Source organism: Eleutherodactylus coqui, chromosome 10 (assembly GCF_035609145.1).
Source record: "Eleutherodactylus coqui strain aEleCoq1 chromosome 10, aEleCoq1.hap1, whole genome shotgun sequence".
Lineage (NCBI taxonomy): Eukaryota > Metazoa > Chordata > Amphibia > Anura > Eleutherodactylidae > Eleutherodactylus > Eleutherodactylus coqui.
Genome location: NC_089846.1, coordinates 26324687 through 26342576, shown reverse-complemented (window position 1 = coordinate 26342576; position 17890 = coordinate 26324687). Strand labels below are relative to the sequence as shown.

Below are 17890 nucleotides of genomic sequence, written 5' to 3'. Positions count from 1 at the left end.
CCCCCCTTAGGACCGTCCCAGCAGAATTATCTTCTCTCTCCATGCGGCAGCATCTTGTGGCTCTGTCTTCTCCCCTCTGATGTTTTGAGACAAAACTGTCAGCCCATTGGTGCTCCCACAAAACAATTAGTAGTGCTGTATTTATGTACTGCGCTTAGTTCTGGTGCTGTATTTATGTACTGAGCTTGGTTCTGGTACTGTATTTATGTGCTGAGCTCTATTCTGGTGCTGTATTTATGTAATGAGCTTGGTTCTGGTACTGTATTTATGTGCTGGGCTCTATTCTGGTGCTCTGTCTTTGTACTGAGCTTAGTTCTGCTACTGTATTAATGTTATGAGTTTGGTGCTGGTATTGTATTTATGTGCAGAGCTTGGTTCTGGTGCTGTATTTATTATGAGCCTAGTTCTGCTACTGTATTTATGTAATGAGCTTGGTTCTGGCGCTCTATATAAGTTACCAGCCTGGTTCTAATGTTGTATTTATGCTATAAGCTTGGTTTTGGTACTGTATTTATGTACTAACCTTGGTTCGATGCTGTATTTATGTAACTAGATTGAAGCAATGTTTGCCGGCCCCATTAAAAACAATGGGAGAACATTGTGATCCCCTGCCGAAGACGTGACGTAAAGGGGTTAAAGTGTGGTGCAAGAAAAAGCCTATAGGCTTTTTTTTAATTACAAGAGCTTGATTCTTGTGTTGTGTTTATGTACTGTGCTTGGTTCTGTTGAGGCATTTATGCATTGTACTTGGTTCTGGTGCTGTATTTATGTTATGAGCTTGGTTCTGGTACAGTATTTCTTCGCTGAGTCATTCTCATGTGGATATTCTGCTATATTGCTGCTTTCTGCACAAGCAGAATACAGGCAGATTTCTGTCAGTGCAATGCAAATTGCTTTTCTCTTATGACAGGACAGGGGAGGGTGAGGCAAAAAAACGAAGGCTGGCACTGCCCACAAGCAAGGGTTCAGTTAGATCAGCTCTGTGGGTTGAAGATAAGCGGCAACAAAGGTGTCCAGAAGCCACTTCTCCATACATATTAATTTAACTAACATTGTTGCTTTGATGTGAATATCCCATATTACGCTAGTTATTTGCCTCCAAGCTCCCTACTTGCCTACTGGAGCCTTGGGTATAGTCAGCTAGATCCTGATTATATATGGTTGCAATCTATGATCATATACATTCAAGCAGTTTTCTAATGGAAGCTAAACTTGAAGCCGTGACCTGCTAAGAAGCTATTTAGACCGTTACTGAGCTCTTCGGAATGTTCCCCTTACTATTGGACACGATGGACATTATCTTCCCTTGAGGGTTGATGGTATCTGCGGCATCCAGCTTGAGACAGTACATCACTTAGCTCACACTATTCACGCAAGGGATCAAAAACCGGATTTTTTTAAATGCAGCATTGATGCTCACGGTTTAACAGTAACTACAAAATGCTGCTAATCCTCGGAGCCCCCCTGGGCCACATTCTGATAGAGGCAGAAGAATACATTTACAAGTTACTTACAAGGAAGAAATCAATGCAGCACTTGACTCCAAGTCCGCACTTTGATGTATATCAGGGTGTAACATGCCGTAGAAGCCACCCAGCTCTTGACGTCCCTAGATTCTATCACCAAGGGGCATAACCTGAAGCTCCATGACCCCAATTCTGTAATAGGGTCCCTCTGTATTAGCATTTTGATGAGAGTTATGATGTCCTCGTATGAGGTAAAAGGGCAAATGATCCCTACGAGGCAACTTCTTATAGGTAGGGAGCGTTTGTTTCTGTTTACGGGTTCCGTCACGGTGCTGTCACACAGCCTTACAGTGCAGTCACACCGGCCATATTTGCTGCGGATACTCTGTAGTGGAAAGTCCATACCGTGCCTGCAGCTATTCTCACAGGGGCTATATCATCAGCGGATTTTTGAGACACAGATTGCAATGCAGATCTGCACCGTGGATTTTCGATGTGGATTTTCATGTGTTTGAGTCCTGGCTCCGCATGCATCTACCCCCACACAGCGGAATCGCCGCAGTATTTTTAGCAGCGAGTTCCACGTCAAAAAAATGCGTCAAAATCTGCGGTATTCTGCCATGGTTTCTGCTGCAGATCCGCACACAGAATTTGCCCTGTCAATGGTGTGTGGAATTCCGAAAACGGAAAGGAGTGTTTACATGTCAAGAAGTGACAGGTCACTTCTTGATGCAGAAAATCACGGCGATGGGATTTTTCGCATCGGAATTCCGCACGCAGATTTTGCTAATCGATAGGGTAAAATCCACATACAGATCCGCGCCAATTACCGTGGCATACAGACGTGTTTTTTTTTAGAGGCTGAGTTCCGCTTTGTGAACACACCCTTAATAGACAAAATCCACATTTTCCCATACGGATTTGATGCAGAATCCACATCAAGAAATGACTTGCCAACTTTTTTTTCCGCACGTAGATTTGAAATCTGCCCTCAGAATAGAAATCCGTGCCATATAGACTGCGATGCGGATTCCCTTTCGAGTGAACACTTAGCGGGTACGAATGCTATGAATAGGATGCAGAACCTGCATGGACTCCACATCCAATCCACAACAAAAATCCACCATGTGAACATACTTTATCTCAGAGATCAGTGCAAATCTCTACGGATTTTATCCGCAGCGTCGCAAAGGGTAAAATCCACGCTCAAAGCCACAGCCAACTATTGACATGCTGCAGAATTAAAATTAAGAGTGTATGACAATTGCGGTGCGAATTCCACGTGGAAATTTTTACTTGCAGTGGGGGTCCAACACTCGCGATCCCTGGCAATCAGCTGATTTCTGGACCTGCTGACAGTGTGGACAGCACTGGAACTAGGTAACGCATGTCATCATTACAGCACCCCAGTTTGGTACTGCAATATGGGCAGCGAGCCTGGAAGTCAGCTGATCATCGGGGATCTCAAGCATTGAAGCTGCACGATAAATAGGAAAAGTCCTTTTAATATTAGGTTAGGTATTTGAACCTGAACTTGGTTCTGTTGCTGTATTTATGTTATGAGCTTTGTTCTGGTGCTGTATTTACGTTATGAACTTGGATCTGGCACTGTATTTATGTTATGAGCTTTGTTCTGGTGCTGTATTTACGTTATGAGCTTGGATCTGGCACTGTATTTATGTTATGAGCTTTGTTCTGGTGCTGTATTTATGTTATGAGCTTTGTTCTGGTGCTGTATTTACGTTATGAGCTTGGATCTGGCACTGTATTTATGTTATGAGCTTTGTTCTGGTGATGTATTTATGTTATGAGCTTTGTTCTGGTGATGTATTTATGTTATGAGCTTGGATCTGGCACTGTATTTATGTTATGAGCTTTGTTCTGGTGCTGTATTTATGTTATGAGCTTGGTTCTGGCACTGTATTTATGTTATGAGCTTTGTTCTGGCGCTGTATTTATGTTATGAGCTTGGTTCTGGCACTGTATTTATGTTATAAGCTTGGTTTTGCTGCTGTATTTATGTTATGAGCTTGGTTCTGGTGCTGTATTTATGCTACGTTATTGAGCATGGCCCATATAATGCTGCAACAAAGGGGAAGGATGGTTCCCCTTCAATATATTAAGGAGTTAAAACTGTATAGGGGGCTGTAGGCTCACTAGCTATCTTGAGTCCTCAGTCAAGGTGGTAATATTTGCAACTATACCAGTTGCCACCCAACTTTTCTAGAATCCTGATCAGTCTATCCATCTAGTTTTGCTATGGCGGCCCCCATTACTAGCTAGATTTTATTTATAATCACCGTATCGATTGTCACCTGATGAATTTTTCTTTCATTGTAGAAGTAAATACCTTTCACTGCGCGCCCTCCAACACTGCAGTGGATTAGAGCGGTATGGTGGGAGGAGGAGGACGAGTGAATTTCTAGATGCACCTGTCAGGGCAAGTGTTTTTGAAAATTTTTATCCATAGCCCTTCATAAAGTAATAAGATTAGCTCTATAGAAAGAGGCATCGGAGTTCATCATCTGTGCCTATGGCACTAACCGTAAACAAACTGGCACCTTCCCCAGTATTGCTGGTTGGTATAGTATTCTCATTAACAGCGATAAAACATAAGAATGAGTTGTGCAATTGACAAATCCAGCTCTGCTATGATGTGCCAGCTTACCACAAACCGCCCCGCCGGTACTGGATGGTATTGACATTAGCAGCGGCATCACATCATTGCATGTTGCTAATCATGTGAGTTTGTTCTGTTCGTACCCATACCAACTCGTGACACACCGCCACACTGTGCCTGCAGCTGCAAGCCTCGTTTTTTTTTGTTTTTTTTTTCCCCCCAACAATGGCACTTCTATCAGGGGTCCTCAAGCTGTGGGCTTTAACCCTTCCACCACCGCTAGAGGCAATCTTCTATCTGCAAGCAATGGTTAAGCAAACCCAGCTGAAATACAAGCCTGCTGGCATCATAGCTTGGCATTGCCCCTCCATCATGGCAGTGATGGGGTTAATGTGCCTTAGCTCCAAGGGAAGCAGCCCTAGAACATGCCCGCCATCACTCCGTTTTTTCCTGGATGTGTAATTGCAGGTTCCTCGTTTCCAAGGGATGGCGTTAAGAAAAAAAAAAAGGTCTTGGCAGCGAAAATTTGTAGTGACTGGTTTGGGGTTTGGGATGGTTTGAGGTGAGGAGCAGCAGGAGGTTTTACTACCTGAGCTAGTTAGAACATGCCGGGCACACGGCTAACCACCAACGCCGTGTTCTGTTAACCCCAAGGACGCCAGAAAAAACAAAGCGCCCAACATACAAAAAGACAGATGTGATGCCCCAGGCTGCAACGGTGCGATAAACAGACTCCATGCCATTGCGACTTGTGCCCGGGTAAGACGGGAAACAATTACATTTACTGCCTATGCAGAGCTGGGATGACGCTACACTGAAACGCTGTAAGAGCTGTATCAATTATCCCAGTGCCTGAAGGAAACTATGAGCAACATAAGATGTAGAAAAGTGTTCCAGCATGATCAGGCCATGGGATATTTATAGCAAAGCTCCACATTTGGCCAACTTTTTGTGTCGGGAGAATTTTAAGTTTTTCCATAGAACACAAGGAGATTTATACAACAGCCCAAACTCATCCTTTCACTTAAGGACCCCCTAAGGATCCCTATAGAGTGAAGGTGAGATGGCTCAGATCTTCAATGACCAGATATGGATCATCATTTAGGAGCCATCTACATCGATGGCCAAATTGGTTCACAAACTTTTTCTCACTGTATGTGGCACAGTAGGACCCAGAAGCTTTATACCACGTTTTCCCGAAAATAAGACCCTGTCTTATATTAATTTTTTGCCCCAAAAGAGGCACTAGGTCTTATTTTTGGGGGATTTCTTTTTATATTTACCTAGCAGGTTGGTCCGGGTTCTCCCGCTGCTCCGATGCGCTTCTCGGCCACCCACAGAAGATCACTTTCTGGTAATGTGATTCATAAATCCCGCCTCCAGGAAGTGACGGCTCTGATTGTTTCTTGAGCGCTACTCAGCCAATCAATGCAGCGCTTGATGAACCAACGCGATAGCTGTGATTGGTTCATCAAGCGCTCCATTGATTGGCTGAACAGCGCTCATAGAACTAAACACAGACATTGTCTTATTATACTTACCTAGCAGGCTTGGTCCGTGTCCTCCAGCTGCTCTCTGGAGTCTGACATGCTTCTTGCAGTCCTCGGCTGCCCACAGAAGATCGTTTCCTGGTTACAAGATTCATAGATCCCGCCTCCAGGAAGTGATGGCTGTGATTGGTTCTCAAGCGCTGCTTAGCCAATCATTGCAGTGCTGGATGAACTAATCACAGCCATTGCATTGGTTCATCAAGTGCTGCATTGATTGCTTTTTGAGTGCTGCTCAGCTAATCAGAGCCATCGCTTCCTGGAGGCAGAATCCCGTAACCAGGAAGTGATCTTCTGTGGGCGGCCGAGGACTGCGGGAAGCTTGCTGAGTAATGTTTTGCTTTTTTTTAATGTAATGCACGTTGGGGTTATTTTTTGGGTGGGGCTTATATTTCAAGCCTCCCCGAAAATACAAAAAAATAGTGTAGGGCTTATTTTCGGGGTAGGACTTATTTTCGGGGAAACGGCGTATATTTGCAGTAAGGACGTATATAGCCGTATATATGTGTCAGGAAGGGGTTAAACAGCCAGTATATAATTGTAGTGGTATGCCATGATACTTAAACACCTGAAGTAGCACATGCTATTCATTCAGAACTACTACCAAGCCAGCGACTAGACTTCAAAGTGTAAAACATTCTATAATAATTTGCGTCCATCTCTCCGTATAAATGAACACTTTTCGTCTATTTTTTCTTTACTGAGGAATTTTTTTGTATTTGCGCATTTTATGATATTACGGAGGGAGGTAACGGATTATATAATTGAGGTGATCTTTGGCAAGTCTGAGAGGTGTTAATAAGAAGCTATAAGACTGGGTAAGAGCGGAGAAAATTATGTACAGTATATAAACTCTATTTGGGTAAAAACTGTTCGCAAACCGGCGCCAAAAAATCCCTCATTACGTTCTTTAGAAAGAAAGAAACTTTAGCAAGTTGGTCATTCAATCAGTGTTTATTGGGTTTCCGCCTTCCACCTTTAAGTGGTTGTCCTCGTTCATTAGGCGATCCCTACTTGTTAAATGGGTCCCTTAATAATAAGCCGATCACAAAGTGCTGGGGAACCTGTGTGATCAGTTGTAATGAGTGGGGAAACATGGAAATAAGTGTTCAACTTCCCTGCAGCACCACCACTGGTAAAACTAGGCATTACACTGTGCACATTCAAATCATGTGAACAAAAGCATTGAAATCAATGGCGTCTACTTACTGTGTATTGCGCGTGCAAAATTTGCGCGCTGAATATAGTGCGCAAATGTGTTTGTGTAAATAATGCCTAAAAGTGAATAGAGCCCATTAGGGGTCGTTCAAATGAGCGTATTGTTTCACGCAATGTGCGATCGTGGAAAAGAATATGCGGCATGACCTATCTTGGTGAGCATTTGCGCACCACTAGAGCCCATTAAAATCAATGGGCGTGTGTAAATGTACACGCAAGAAGCTGAAAACCTGCGTATTCGCTGCGCATGTAATCAGTTGGAATTTGTGAATATTTTTTTGTGTGCTGCATTTGCACACACAACAAAAAATATGCTGAAGCGGCTGAAAAATGTGAGCGACCTCACTGCCGTGTCCGTGTGAGCAAGCCCTAATGCAGGACAGGACAGGTCCTCCACAGTGAGGGACGCTCTTTGTACCGGCTCTTCATTCTGGCCAAGTCATGAGGATCCTGAACATGGGACTCCCTCTATTAATACCTAAACACGGCAAGTATAGGGAAGGTTGTAACTTTAAAACTGTGCTTTTAGAATTTTTTTTTCACTGGACAACCCCTTTAAAAGAAGTCACCTGACCGCTTAAACCAATCAGAGGCTGCAGTGTCACCACCCCCCGTTCTCCCGGCATCATCGTTAACAACCTGGGCGCCATGATGCTAGGCGTTCAAAATGGTGATGCTGAAGCCTCTGAATGAACATGGCCAAAAAAGTGGGCCAAGCACCGTGGCCACTTCATAGAATCATAGAATGGTAGAGTTGGAAGGGACCTCCAGGGTCATCGGGTCCAACCCCCTGCTCAGTGCAGGATCACTAAATCATCCCAGACAGATGTTTGTCCAGCCTTTGTTTGAACACTTCCATTGAAGGAGAACTCACCACCTCCTGTGGTAACCTGTTCCACTCATTGATCACCCTCACTGTCTAATATCTAATCTGTGTCTCTTCCCTTTCAGTTTCATCCCATTGCTACTAGTCTTTTCTTGTGCAGATGAGAATAGGGCTGATCCCTCCGCACTGTGACAGCCCTTCAGATATTTGTAGACCGCTATTAAGTCTCCTTTCAGGCTTCTCTTCTGCAAGCTAAACATTCCCAGATCCTTTAACCGTTCTTCATAGGACATGATTTGCAGACCGCTCACCATCTTGGTAACTCTTCTCTTCAAACAGCTGATCAGTGGTAATCCCGGGCAGTGAACCCCCCTACTCATCTGATATCAATTACCTATCCTGAGGATAAATCATTAATATTTTAGTGCTGATAACCCCTTTAAATACGTATTGTATTTTAAATATTTTTAGATACAGCACATTATCAGTTTTTAGACATCCCAGTAATTGATGGAACGAAAAGACTAAGAATTACAGTATTGCTTTCTTGTAACAGAAGGTATAAACATATTATTTGTTCTATATATGAGGTCCTAGTTGTATATAGAAGGGACAGGACAAGGACCCAGGAGAAGCTTGGACTGGTAGCAGCAGTGACTTTGTTGCAATGGAATCGTAAGTGAGGCTGGCCTCAATACATATGTACACATGTCCGTTAGGGACACTTTAAAGTAACTCACCGGTTAAAGAACCCATGTACCGCACTGAGGTAATTATACTGCTGAAAGAACTACCATTACATGCACTTCTGCTTTCGGATGGAGCTAATATACAGAGGGCAGTGTATGAGCTGGCGCTTAAAGGGGCATTTTCAACTGGCATCCATTACTCGTAGCAATGGACGGCGATAAGCCTATATAATAGAGACAAGTCAACGGGAGTTCGAACTCCAGGCTTCCACATAGACAATATTGATAAGGATACTCATTTATCAAAACTGTCTAAAGAAAGCCTGGGACTTATCTTTGTACAGCATTAAAGGGGTTATCCAGTTGTGAACTATTGGTGGCCTATCTGCAGAATAGGCCATCAATAGTAAATCAGTAGGGGTCTGTCACTCGAGATCCCCACCAAACAGCTGTTCAGCAGGCCATTGTGCTCATGCACTGAGCTGATCTCTGCAGGAAGCAGACAGCTCTGTTCCCATTGCGGTGGCCAGGCTTGGTATTACGTGTAATACCAAGCCTGGCCACTGCAGTTGCAACAGAGCTGTCTGATTCCTGCACACATCAGCTTCCTGCACAAAGCACACCAGCCTGGCAAACAGGTTATCAATGGGGGTTCTGGGCAGCAAACCCCCATCGATCTACTATCAGTAGTCTACAACTGAATAACCCCTTTAATGACATTGTTCTGCAGGTACTGCTGTTAACTCACATTGCGCACAAAGTATTATTATTCCTATTATGCCACAGCCGTAACAAAGTATTTAAAGGGAATGCTTTAATTGCTGACTTACTCTCATAACCTTGTTCATGTTCACTCCTTTGTTCAAAAATAAATATTGTTCGTTTTGGTTCCTCCATCTACCGCATCGTATAATGAATCCTGTGTCGCCATCCTACCACCTGCAACATATAGTTGGCCACAGGCGCAAAAATAAATAATTTGCACTGCCCCTATTCTATGACAGGCACAGAGTACATACAGTGGCAATGAGAGAAACCCTATAGTTCTAGGCAATGGGAGTATCCATATAGGTGCCAACCATAGTTCACCCCGTATGCCCACACTGTTGTCCTACTATACTGGGTAAAAAAGCACAGTAACCTTATAAACTAGAGTTGCCAGTGAAAAACAATCCTCAGCCTCAGTGTATGTGATGTTTGCTTTAGGGATGTCCCTGATTCCTCAAGAAGCCAAGAGCCTCTTGAAGACACAATTACGGAAACACAGTCAAACCTGGTTCCAATTTCTGTAGTAAACAGATGTATTTCTTTAACTATTGAGGAGTTTGGTTTCTCTCTGGCTAAATGAGGTTCTACTAAGCCTAAATTCCCATCTGCGCTATGGATTCCATTATGGTAGAAGGAAAACGGGATCCCCTGGATGAACGGATCCGTCTCATAAAAGAACCAAACTGTGCCGAACGGACTCCACCGACTATAATGGGGTCCCTTTGGTTCCTGCACTCGTCCTGGATATTGACCAAGTTAGGACATGTTACAACTTTTTTTACACACATAAAATGGGGCACCCTCCACGTCTAGAGGAAAGAAGGTTTCTACACCGACATAGAAGAGGGTTCTCGACTGTCAGAGCAGTGAGACTATGGAACTCTCTGCCTGAGGACGTGGAGATGGTAAATTCAATAAAAGAGTTTAAGAGGGGCCTGTATGCCTTTCTTGGGCGATACAATATTACATGTTATATCACTGATTACTTCAGAAGGGTCGGTGATCCGGGGATTATTCCGATTGCCAGATTGGAGCCAGGAAAGAATTTTTTCCTGCTTAAATGGGGAAAATTGGCTTCTACCCCATTGGAGGGTTTTGCCTTCCTCCCAATCAGCATTGGGGGAGGGGGAGGTAGCAGGCTGAACTGGATGGACATATGTCTTTTTTCGGCCTTACACACTATGTTACTATATATGTTAAAATATGCATGTCTGAATACACCCCAATGGGTTAATGGGTCCATATTCAAACAGTAAAAAATACGGACTGAATTTGGGCAGAAAATACCCCCGGGTGTGAATGAACCCTCACAGGTAGATTACTAGACATCTCTGTGTTTGTATATTGGGCACCACAATATTTTTGCTTATCCCCAAGCAAATAGGTACATGGGCACTCACCGGACAATACCCTTCATTATGTACATTGGGCATCCGAGTAGTTTTACAGACCCAGACCCATCTGGACATTTCTCTTTGTATTAGCCTATGGCAGTATTACCAAACTTTACTTTACCATGGGGAACCTACTAAAAAAAAATGTTCCTCTCCTAAAAAATTGTGGCCCCGTACTTAGGGCCATTTTACACAGGACGACTTGTCGGACGCAGATGCCCAACAAGCGATAATCGTTCTTGTGCTTTTACACAGGAACAATCATCACTCATTGAATGAAGGCAGATCGTTCTGGCATCCGTCCGCCTCCATTAACAATTATTTTACCATAGACACCCCAATCTAAGAGAGGTTGTCCGGTAACTGGACAACCCCTTTAATGAGTATGGGTTGTAGTTATTGACAACCATCTTTACTGTTTTCCAAAAGTATTCCCTTACTGCCCAGTTACTAGGAGCCACGGATGAGAATCCTTCCTGCATTCTCTTATGTGCAGTCTAATACCCTGTAAAGGCACCATTATGAACTAGCAGTGAGCCCCTTTACCTGTAGGACCCCTGTACCAGTGCACTGGTTGGGTAAATGCTATGTTTCTTGACTAGACCCCTTTCTATGAGCCAGGAGACTCAATCCATCCATGTACAGTATTACATAGTCAACCATTAAATTGAATGGCACTCATGTAATACTACATACAATGAATGGCTGGCCAAATCCTCTTTCTTGGAGATGAACCCATTGTGATTAGCCAGCTTTATTTTAAAAATGAGGGTGACCTTTATGAGACAACCCAACCCCTTCCATCGATTTTTGCAATCTTTCAATGAAGTTACAAGCAACACCCCAAAAAACCCTTGGTGGGAAACACTGGCTTATAAAGTAGAGTTTCGAGAAAGGGTAGAGTAGACCATCCCCTTACCAGCGGTGGAACTACTGCTCATGATTGCAAGGCCTTCAAGAAGAGGTCTCATTTCTTCCCGGTTCCTAAAATACAAGTTAGGAATAGTAAATATGCTTGGGTGAGTCTAGCCCAAATAGATCAGGAGTTGACTTTCATGGGTGACAGTCCAAAGAAAAGCTCATGCGGTAATTTATTTCTGGCACGTCTCACTTGGCATTACAGAGACCAGTGCAAGAGTTGTAGATCTAATTAATGAAAAACATCTGCGTGACATTCACAGTACTATTTCCCATTGTCACCGAGGTAGGAAACAAAAAGAAACAAGAAAATAACATCCACTGTCTTGCAAGGATTCTGCGGGTCATAATTTGATTTTGCCAGTGGCTTTCCTTTACTGCCGCAGCTGTCGGAGGAGTATATCTCAAGTCATGCTCATTTAGTAGTCTAGTCGATAAAGATTTTTTCCACTTAAAGAACCTTTGAAGTTTCTAACTTCATGGCTGATAACTAATATGACTATCACAGGGGAATCACCAGCTTTTCTTGACGCCTGATTGGTAAATCTGCCTAATCATACAGGAATACGAGAGCCGAGACCGCCAGATTTGTGGGAGTTGTAATGGTAGGCAGCCTTACCGGTTGAAAGAAGAAGACAACTCAAGGACTTGATGGTTTTTCTTGGAGGGATATGCTCTGTGCAATATAGGTTATAGCAGACTGTAAAGAAAATCACAGCTAGGTTACACTGTTTCTGTAACACCCATAGAAGTCAATGGGAGTTACAGCAACAGCGTATCACAGTGAACCACAGATAGTTCCCTACTTGCGAACAGGTTCCGTTCCAGGAGCCTGTTCGCAATTAGATTTGTTCGTAGGTCCAAACAAATGCTTGTATGGAGCAGGATCGCGGGTGGATCCCGCTCCATACAACGTCGGGTGCCGGCTGTTCTTACAGGTGGCACCCGGCGGCACCAGTTCCGGCGAGCCGCACCGCTCATTGCAACTGTTAACACTTTGATTGCCGCTGTCAGAATAGACAGTGGCATTTAAAGCGTTAACAGTTCCGACGAGCGGCACAGTGTCCCGCGATCTGAGCGGACAGGCTTGATAGAAGCCTGTCTGGTCCCAGCACAGTGTGATGTCATGCCAGAGCATGACATCATACTGTGCAGGACAGATTGTTCTTATCTTACGAAGTTCGTAACTCGAACGTTCACAAGTAGGGGACTATCTGTACATAGTTTGTGTAACTCCCAAGTTACAAAAACAGCATAACCCGCTGTGCTATACTACTGGTGTAATTCCCATTGACTGTGGAAGTTATGGAAACAGCACAGCCGCTTATATACTCCCAACCATCCCTGGCCACTGCATACAGTTGGATAAGGGGTAGTAGGGGTCCAACCTTGAGAAAAGTATGGTACCAGCATCTATCGGACCTTTATGGCATATCCCGTGGACCTGCCGTAAAAGCCCCAGATGGGAATACCCCTTTAACGACTAATGCCCATGGACGGATTATCGCTGCAGAATTTGCGGTCATACACCCGACGCGAATTCCGCAGCAATGTCCGTCCATAGACATGCTGTGGTAAACGATTATTCCATGCCCACGAGTGGAAATCAACTACGATTTTCGCTCATGGGGGAGAATCGCAGCATGTTCTATTCTGTGCGGAAAATCATGCGGACGGCTTCCATTGACTGCAACTCTTTCGCTGTGAGCACTGTGGAAGTATCGTGAGAATCCGCATCACTGCCCAGCTCCGGCGCATCATACGCTGCACTGCGCATACACGCTGGCTCTCCAGCGAAACACTCGCGGCTGATCCAAAGAGGTCAGTATAGGGGACTCCGGGGGGCGCCGTGCCTGATTCCGCTACGATATTTCGCAGGTGGAATCCAACCCGGCCGTGGGCATGAGGCCTAAAGAGGATCTGTTCGCTCTCCTGACATGTCTGTTCATTAAATACTAGAGATGAGCGAGTATACTCGCTAAGGCACATTACTCGAGCGAGTGGTGCCTTAGCCGAGTATCTCCACGCTCGTCTCTAAAGATTCGGGGGCCGACGGGGGGGGCGGGGGAGAGACGGGGAGAGCGGGGAGGAACGGAGGGGAGATCTCTTCTCCCTCGCTCCCCCCCGCTCCCCGCTGCAACTCACCTGTCATCCGCGCCGATCCCCGAATCTTTAGAGACGAGCGGGGAGATACTCGGCTAAGGCACTACTCGCTCGAGTAATGTGCCTTAGCGAGTATACTCGCTCATCTCTATTAAATACATGTGTTCCTCACGAAATAACAATGTTAGAACTCTACATTGTGCTCTTCCTCAGTTATTCCTCCTGGAAATGTAATTATAAATTCACCACTGGGTGTTACTATTCCTCTTGTTACAGGGGTGTGCCTCTACCAGCAGTGATTGGACAGTAGGGACACACCTCCAACTGGTAACGCCCAATTGTCAATTTATTCATAGGTCTCTAAGAGACACAACTCTCCAGAATGGTTATTTCACGAAGAATACATGTGCAAGGTGATTCAGAAAGAATGGAGCAAAAGTAAAGGTGATTTCTTCATCCATGACCTGACATGAAACAGTTGGAGTGACATGAAAGATAGAACTCTACATGTTTTTAATGCACCTTACAGATGTTTGATGTGGGCATCATTGGTGACTCTAGACAATCTAAGACAATGCATATCTGCTGCAGTGGAATCGATAACAGATTCTATGCTGGGATGCATCTGGATAGAACTGGGCTACCAACCTGACATCTGCTGGGTCACCAATGGCGCCCACATCAAACATCTCTAAGGTGCATTAAATACTTGAAGAGTCTTTCATCTTTTCATCTCATTCCAGATGTTGTATGTCACTTCACGTATGAAGAAATTAGCTTTACTTTTGCACCCCTCTTTTTGAATCTCATGGTATTTATTAGGAGAGGTGATGGGAACACAACTGCTAAAAATACTGGCCACCCGTCCGGTAACTATGCAAACATCTGAGCTCTTCAGAGCACTGCTGTTTCCGTAGCTCCCATTGAAGTGAATGGGAGCTACAGAAACAGCATAGCACAATGTGCTTAGCTCTCAGGCGGTCGGAAACAGAGAGACGGGTTCTCCCATGTCAGCCATGAAAAGCCGAGATTGGGATACCCCTTTAAACTGCTTTCATTCATAGCCAACACATGCCATGGAAATTCTCCATCTATAGCCACCAACCAACTGTCCCACTGATCACCACGGCTCTGGTTCCTGAGACCTTTGGCACAAATTGGCTGTTTACTGGGGGTCTCTGGCGCTGGACCTGTAGCGATCAGCTGAAGTTGTAGTCAGCTGCCCACTTCCCCTGCAGTGACTACTAGAGTAGAAATGTGGTATTACATGAGGCCATTCGGATGAATGGCTATCCATGTATACATGGACAAGCCATGTCCACCAGAGCGAGAGCCCATACTTATAAACAGTTCTTCTCGCTGGTTCATAATAGGTGGTCCCAAGCGAGGTATCAGCCTCTATGGCATTCTTATACCTTAGGTATATGGAAATGGGTTATTGATATGCGATAAACTCTTTAAAACTCCCTACTTACACGGATCAGTATCTTTTGTGAGTCTAGCCACTAAAACAAGATGTTGATTTCACAGAAACGTCCTCCCCCACACCTCCCCTATGAATTGAACGTATGGGAAAGTCATTTCAGGAAGGTATTTTTTCCCCCCTCTTGTATCGTATTCACTATGTATGAAGTGCAGGAGTATTTTTTGTAAAGACTAGTTTAGGCAACCACTTAGTAAACCGAAAATAAGGCCCATCCAAATTATGTAAGCCTGGGAATTCCCGGAGAATGAGGAAGCCACTCTGGTAGCACAGTACATGCCGTGGGTGCTATGTCTTTAAGACTCCACCATAACAAGAAAAAGGCATTGAAGAATTCATGAGATATTTAAGAATGAGGGAAGGACAAACCAACCCTTAAGGAGGTTAGAATCTCTTGTAATAGAGCATCGCCTGTGATCTCCGTCTTAAAAATACGGTGCATCCTATTTATAGGGGTTTAGTCTATAATGTGGCTCCTTCATGGAAATCTCCCTGAAGTCAATCGCCCTACAGGCTATCCCCCCTAAAAAATTCCATTTAGTGGTTTCACCACTGCATCACATCCCGGCACAAAGTCTCCTTTATAACATCAGCCTGGAAGCAGAGACTGGGCAGGAATCTGCGTGAAGCTGTTACATCCCTACTTGTGAATCAAAAGCTTTACAGAGCATGGAAAATGTGCTGATCGCCTCCGTACTGGAGAGAGAGAGGAAAGCAGAGACAGAGGGGAAAGACACAGAGGGAAGCGGGAGAGAGACAGATCTTAGATGGGAAAGAATAAGGGGGAAGAGATGAGAAAGGGTGAGTGTCGAGAGCTACCAACCCTTCCTCACCATGGTCGTAAATAGGTATCCTATCAACACAAGTAGTTGACCTAGAAATCACTAGGAGAATTCTTGGTCTCCTTCGAGAGATGACTCTCAAAAAACTAAGTGCCGGTAGTCATTGACCACCCAACCTTTAGGATGAGTCCTGACGTTCCTATGTATAGTAAGGCGACAACGGGAAACCAAAATGGGATGAAATAGAAGGCAAAATCACTTTACAAAAGGAGATTAATTCTGTTGAAAGCTTTTGATACCCATCATTGAAAACCCTTATTATCCCCGACCTTTACGATAAGCATTTCCAAGCATATGACAGATCCGGGAACGACGCATCTTCCCGGCATCATCACCACCACATATATGGAACTAATTTTAACCTCCTGGCAAGCACAGGGCCATATTTGGTCCATTCTACATACATATTGTCATCATTTCCTTTGAATCCCTTGAGTCATATTAATTATTTACCCCGGAGAACATAATGTTTGCCGAAACACCCACATTGATAAACATCAACACATATCCGTGAGATCTCCAACAATCCTTCTGCTGGCCCAAAACAATAACCTTGGCCTTATTAACTCTTCTGTGTTGACCATTGTGAGTTGCATTATATAGTTTATGGTTGGTGGTAGAGGGGTTAGGAGCGGCCAAGAACTCCTACTCTGTTTAGTGCCGATTCGATTAACCTATTTGGTACCACGAAATGTACTATACCCAAAATAACCTTTGTGCCTTGTCTACAGTACTTCGAATTAACCGGAAAAACACTACAGAAGTCTTGGGGGACAGAAGAGTTGGAAATGTTGATGCCATGTCCGTAATGGGCATCGTAACACATGTCTGTGTTACTTTCCATGTCATCAGGCTTTCATGCATCATGATACTTTCCTAAACCTACCATAAGAACTTTTAGTTTGATGGTCAACCTTACTCAAGTCTACTACCCCCTCCCAGCAGAATCTATTAATGAGTAGGTATTGATTTAGTAAGGGAATTTTAGTCATTGAGCGTCTTCGGATTTTCTTGCTTGGCATATACTTCCATCCACTGTTCAGTAAATCCGGCTACATCTGTACATCCTTCTCCATTTCTTTGCTGCGCTCGCCTCCCCCTAGCCTTGCTGTTTCCACAAATCCTCCACCCTTCCAGTAAAGGAGGACTTCCTTGCAGTTCCCCTGAGCCTTACCGCCCACTCCAGATGCAGACAGCGAGTCCCAGTATGGCAATGTCTTACCTGGCACGCTGGGATAAAGTCCACTCTTGAGTCCGGTTGTCCTGGTACATGCAAGGAAGGTTGTGGATGACCAAAAAAAGAGGTAACCTGCCTCGGTCTTTCCCTTCTTGTCTTTGCACGCTGGCAGGCAAGCAAGACTTTTAATGATTTCCAGCACAGCTTGGCTGCTGTGTTTCCTCTTACCAAAAAAAAAAAAAAAAATTGAAGCAAGCCCCTGTCCCTCCCTCCTCCTCTCCTTCCATCACTCCCCAGTATCCTCCTCCCAGTACACGTGCAAGCTGTGTACAACCTGAAGCCCAGCCTGCTGCTCCATACTGGCTGATCTGGGATTCGGGGAGGGGTTTCATAGTACCAGAGGCCTGGGTTGATGTCAGGTTACACAGGAAAGTGGGGGCCTGGGGATTTCTGAGTCATTTTCACGACTGAGCCTGTGTAATGATCATCTTCAGGAATGAGACAGAATTAACTCCTGCATTCCTGCTGGGGCCTTCTGGGTAAGCAGGATATACATGCCAATCAAGCTTCTTTTTTTTTTTGCGAAGGCTTTGCAAAAAAATGAAAAATAGTGCATTGATTGATGCCGATAGAAAATGAGGTTTTTCTTTTAGTAGCGGAGATAGAGAACGAGGCTGTCCATTTCTCATTGTCAGCGGCATCTGCCAACAATCTGATGTGTAGGGATGCTGCTGGATCCGGTTGGGTGTTAGTTCTCGGGAGAAGATGATCGGCCGTGTTGGGTTGGTACCATGTAATCATGGGACATGATAACAAAATTTGGAATACGACCCCACTTT

General features: G+C 44.5%; 1 protein-coding gene across 2 annotated transcripts in view; it reads right to left on the bottom strand.

Moving 5' to 3' along the window:
• DUSP9 (dual specificity phosphatase 9) overlaps window positions 1-17266 on the bottom strand; it is a 56066-nt gene extending 38800 nt beyond the window's left edge. Inside the window, exons 1-2 of one of the 2 annotated variants that reach the window (XM_066580664.1) lie at window positions 17097-17266; window positions 11448-11512 (exon numbers count right to left, since the gene is read on the bottom strand). The gene's annotated coding sequence lies outside the window, so the exon portion shown is untranslated. The remainder of the gene's footprint in view (window positions 1-11447; window positions 11513-17096) is intronic. The other variant, XM_066580662.1, reaches the window with a different exon arrangement.
• Between the last annotated feature and the right edge of the window lie 624 nt (window positions 17267-17890).